The following is a 6,000-nucleotide window of genomic DNA, read 5'->3' as shown; positions in this document are numbered from 1 at the left end:
GGGAATTACAGACCAGTTAGCCTGACTTCGGTGGTGGGAAAGATGCTGGAGTCAATTATTAAAGAGGTAATAACGGTGCATTTGGATAGCAGTAAAAGGATAAGTCCAAGTCAGCATGGATTTATGAAAGGGAAATCATGCTTGACTAATCTTCTGGAATTCTTTGAGGATGTGACAAGTAAAATGGATGAAGGGGAGCCAGTGGATGTAGTTTATCTAGACTTTCAGAAAGCCTTTGATAAGGTCCCGCACGGGAGATTGGTGACTAAAATTAGACCACATGGTATTGGGGGTAGGGTGTTGACATGGATAGAAAATTGGTTGGCAGACAAGAAGCAAAGAGTAGGAGTAAACGGGTCCTTTTCAGAATGGCAGGCAGTGGCGAGTGGAGTGCCCGCAAGGCTCGGTGTTGGGGCCGCAACTATTTACAATATATATTAATGATTTGGAAGAGGGAATTAGAAGCAACACTAGCAAGTTTGCGGATGACACAAACCTGGGTGGCAGTGTAAACTGTGAAGAGGATGTTAGGAAGTTGCAGGGTGACCCGGACAGGTTGAGTGAGTGGGCAGATGCGTGGCAGATGCAGTATAATATAGATAAATGTGAGGTTATCCACTTTGGTGGCAAAAACAAGGAGGCAGATTATTTTCTCAATGGAGTTAGGTTAGGTAAGGGGGCGATGCAGCGAGACCTGGTTGTCCTTGTACACCAGTCACTGAAAGTTGGCGTGCAGGTACAGCAGGCAGTGAAGAAAGCTAATGGAATGTTGGCCTTCACAACAAGAGGATTTCAGTATAGGAGTAAAGATGTTCTTCTGCAGTTGTATAGGGCCCTGGTAAGACCACATCTGGAGTATTGTGTACAGTTTTGGTCTCCTAATTTGAGGAAGGACATCCTTGTAATTGAGGCAGTGCAGCGTAGGTTCACGAGATTGATCCCTGGGATGGCGGGACTGTCATATGAGGAAAGATTGAAAAGACTAGGCTTGTATTCACTGGAGTTTAGAAGGATGAGAAGGGATCTTATAAAACATATAAAATTATAAAAGGACTGGACAAGCTAGTTGCAGGAAAAATGTTCCCAAAGTTGGGCGAGTCCAGAACCAGGGGACACAGTCTTAGAATAAAGGGGAGACCATTTAAAACTGAGGTAAAAACAAACTTTTTCACCCAGAGAGTTGTGGATTTGTGGAATTCTCTACCAGAGGGCAGTGGAAGCCAAATCACTGGATGGATTTAAGAGAGAGTTAGATAGAGTTCTAGAGGAGAGTGGAATCTTCCCCCACATCCAGACCTGCCCCTATTCAAAACAATTTAAAATCTTGTTTTGCATTTTCAACATGTGCAGTTTTGTTTGATTTGAGAAGATAGAATTTTGGACTTTGAGGCTACAGGGTACAGGCTAGCAACAAGTTCAGCCATAATTGAGTGGATTTCTTTATGTTCATTTGTTCTTTTTCTTCTTCAGTTTAGCTCCTCTGAAGAGTCATCATATTCTTCCTAGAGTCGGGTGATCAAATTAAATGCAATCTTCCATTTGCAGTCAAATTACTGCTTGACATTTTCCCTACTTTTGCACTCCATGTCTTGATTTATGAATCCCAGGTTCCCAGATTATTTACTAAGCATTATGTCAACATGCCTTGTCACAATCAAGGATTTGGGCACATATACACTGATGAGCCAAAACATTATGACCACCTGCCTAATATGCTGTTGGTCCTCCGTGTGCCACCAAAACAGCGCCGACCCGCTGAGGCATTGACTCTACAAGACCCCCCAAGGTGTCCTGTGGTATCTGGCACCAAAACATTAGCAGCAGATCCTTCAAGTCCTGTAAGTTGTGAGGTGGAGCTGCCATGGATCGGACTTGTCCATATAACCATATAACAACTACAGCACGGAAACAGGCCCGTTCGGCCTTACCAGTCCATTCCGACCACTCTCTCTGACCTAGTCTCTCATCTACCTGCTCTCAGACCATAACCCTCTAACCCCCTCTTATCCATATACCTATCCAATTTACTCTTAAATAATAAAATTGAGCCTGCCTCCACCACTTCCACCGGAAGCCCATTCCATACAGCCACCACCCTCTGAGTAAAGAAGTTACCCCTCATGTTACCCCTAAACTTTTGTCCCTCAATTCTGAAGCTATGTCCCCTTGTTGGAATCTTCCCCACTCTCAAAGGGAAAAGCCTACCCACGTCAACTCTGTCCGTCCCTCTTAAAATTTAAAAAACCTCTATCAAGTCCCCCCTCAACCTTCTACGCTCCAAAGAATAAAGACCCAACCTGTTCAACCTCTCTCTGTAGCTTATGTGCTGAAACCCAGGCAACATTCTAGTAAATCTCCTCTGTACCCTCTCCATTTTGTCGACATCCTTCCTATAATTTGGCGACCAGAACTGCACACCATACTCCAGATTCGGCCGCACCAATGCCCTGTACAATTTTAACATTACATCCCAACTTCTATATTCGATGCTCTGATTTATAAAGGCAAGCATACCAAACGCCTTCTTCACCACCCTATCCACATGAGATTCCACCTTCAGGGAACAATGCACAGTTATTCCCAGATCCCTCTGTTCCACTGCATTCCTCAATTCCCTACCATTTACCCTGTACGTCCTATTTTGATTTGTCCTACCAAAATGCAGCACCTCACACTTATCAGCATTAAACTCCATCTGCCATCTTTCAGCTCACCCTTCCAAAAGGCCCAAGTCTCTCTGTAGACTTTGAAACTCTACTTCATTATTAACTACACCACCTATCTTAGTATCATCTGCATATTTACTAATCCAATTTGCCACACCATCATCCAGATCATTAATGTAAATGACAAACAACAGTGGACCCAACACAGATCCTTGGGGTACTCCACTAGACACTGGCCTCCAACCTGACATACAATTGTCAACCATTACCCTCTGGTATCTCCCATTCAGCCATTGTTGAATCCATCTTGCAACCTCACTATTAATACCCAACGATTTAACCTTCTTAATCAACCTTCCATGTGGAACCTTGTCAAATGCCTTACTGAAGTCCATATAGACAACATCCACAGCCTTGCCCTTATCAATTTCCCTGGTAACCTCTTCAAAAAATTCAAGAAGATTAGTCAAACATGACCTTCCAGGCACAAATCCATGTTGACTGTTTCTAATCAGGCCTTGTTTATCCAAATAATTATATATATTGTCCCTAAGTATCTTTTCCATTCATTTTCCCACCACGGACGTCAAACTAACAGGTCTATAATTGCTAGGTTTACTTTTAGAACCTTTTTTAAACAAAGGCACAACATGCGCAATGCGCCAATCTTCCGGCACCATCCCCGTTTCTAATGATGTTTGAAATATTTCCGTCATAGCCCCTGCTATTTCTGCACTAACTTCCCTCAATGTCCTAGGGAATATCCTATCAGGACCTGGAGACTTATCCACTTTTATATTTTTCAAAAGTGTCCATACCTCCTCTTCTTTAATCCTCATAATTTCCATCACTACTCTACTTGTTTCGCTTACCTCACATAATTCAATATCCTTCTCCTCGGTGAATACTGAAGAAAATAAATTGTTTAATATCTCCCCCATTTCTTCCGGCTCAGCACATAGCTGTTCACTCTGACTCTCTAATGGACCAATTTTTTCCCTCGCTATCCTTTTGCTATTGACATATCTGTAGAACCCCTTGGGGTTTACTTTTACATTACTTGCCAAAGCAGCCTCATATCTTTTTTTCGCTTTTTTAATTTCCTTCTTAAGATTCCTTTTACATTCTTTATATTCCTCAAGAACCTCATTTACTCCCTGCCGCTTATATTTATTGTATATCTCCCTCTTTTTCCGAACCAAGTGTCCAATTTCCCTGGAAAAACACGGCTCTTTCAAATTATTATTCTTTCCTTTCCACCGAACAGGGACATAAAGACTCTGTACTCTCAAAATTTCACCTTTAAATATCCTCCATTTCTCTATTATATCCTTTTCATAAAACAAAAAGTTCCATTTCACTCCTTTTAAATCCTTTCTCATCTCCTCAAAATTAGCCTTTCTCCAATCCAAAATCTCAACCCTTGGTCCAGATTTGACCTTCTCCATAATTATATTGAAACTAATGGCATTGTGATCACTAGACCCAAAGTGCTCCTCAACACATACCTCCGTCACCTGACCCGTCTCATTTCCCAACAGGAGGTCCAACACTGCCCCTTCTCTGGTAGGTACCTCTACGTATTGCTGCAAAAAACTATCCTGCACACATTTTACAAACTCCAAACCATCCAGTCCTTTAACAGAATGTGATTCCCAGTCTATGTACGGAAAATTGAAATCACCCACAATCACTACTCTGTGCTTACTACTAATATCTGCTATCTCCTTACATATTTGCTCTTCCAATTCTCATTCCCTATTTGGCGGTCTATAATACACCCCTATAAGTGTTGCTAAACCTTTCTCATTTCTGAGTTCCACCCAAACAGCCTCCCTAATCGAGTCGGTCCAGCACATCCCACAGATGCTCAATCGGATTGAGATCTGGAAAATTTGGAGGCCAGGGCAACGCCGTGAACATCATGTTCCTCAAACCATTCCTGAACAATGTGTGTAGTGTGGCAGGGCGCATTATCCTGCTGAAAGAGACCACTGCCACTAGGGAATACCATTGCCATGAAGGGGTGTACCTGGTCTGCAACGATGTTTAGGTAGGTGACAAGTGTCAAATTGACTTTCACATGAATGGTCAAACCCAGAGTTTCCCAGCAGAACATTGCCCAGAGCATCACACTCCCTAGGACCACGGGACGATGGTGAGTAAGGTGGGCCTAAAATTGTCGCGCTATCGTGTACCGTTTTTGGCTGTAGTTCAGGAACAAGCGAACAAATTAGAGTTTTAGTATATAATATATATTTGCCAGTCTATCCTAGCCAATTCCCATCCTATACCTTCAAAGTCTCCTTTATTTAAGTTCAGGACCCTCGTCTCTGAATTAACCATGTCACTCTCCATCCTAATGCATAATTGATCCCTTCTGACTGACCTTCCAGAGTAGCCTTTGTGTTTTTGTGATGCTGTTGCAACTAATATGTTGTTTAGCAGCAAGTTCCAGGGTATTATTGTAAAGTCAGCTGGGGAGATTAAAATATCATGATTGGAAAGCAAACCTCTAAGGAACTGCATTCCAAAGGCAAGTCTGTTTTTGTTTTGTTAATGGTAGATGTTAAAGGGAGTTGCTGCAGTGTATTCTGTAGTTTGAAGTGAACAGCTGGATATTAAGCAAAAAAAAAAGTTTTGGAACAAAACAGGAGGAACAGTGGGTCAGAGAGTATCTGTGGGTGAAACGGTCAGTTGGCATTTAGGTTCAGAACCCTTCAGGCCAACAGGAGTTGGGGGAAAAAGCTGGAACAGGGAACACGGCAGGTCAAAGCATTGCAAGTGATAGGTGGGTGCAGGTGAAGGGATTTTGTTTATCAGATGGGTGAATTAGTGACAAAGGATAGAAGTGAAAAATGTGTCTGATAAGGACAGAAGAGGAGGAGTGAAATGTAAAACCAGAGGGAATATTATGGGTGGAAGGCAACAGGAGCGAACGGGAATAAAGATGGGGATAAAAATAAATTGAGTGACTCGGGGATGGGAGACAAGTGTATGAAGGAGGGGGAAAGCAACAGGGTGACTGGATGGGCAGGAGAGGGTGGGAGAAATTGGTGCACACCTGGATGGGGGTAGTGTTGTAAATTATCCAAGCAGAATATGAGGAGCGGCTCCTCCAGTTTGCATTTGGCCTCACTTTGGCAGTGAAGATATGGTTGGCAGTTGGTATGGAAATGGTAAGGGAAATTAAAATGGTTAGCAACAGGGAATTTGCACCCACAGAATCATGCTGCAATCATGGTTTGAATTTGGATTAATTGCTTCAGTCCTGATCACAGCAACATTGTGGTCCACATTACTGCTTCCAGTGATAGCTTTTGATAAGGTGATG

The sequence above is a fragment of the Rhinoraja longicauda genome, chromosome 4 (assembly GCF_053455715.1).
Source record: "Rhinoraja longicauda isolate Sanriku21f chromosome 4, sRhiLon1.1, whole genome shotgun sequence".
In the NCBI taxonomy this organism is placed as follows: Eukaryota; Metazoa; Chordata; class Chondrichthyes; order Rajiformes; family Arhynchobatidae; genus Rhinoraja; species Rhinoraja longicauda.
Note: the sequence above shows the minus strand (reverse complement) of the source record.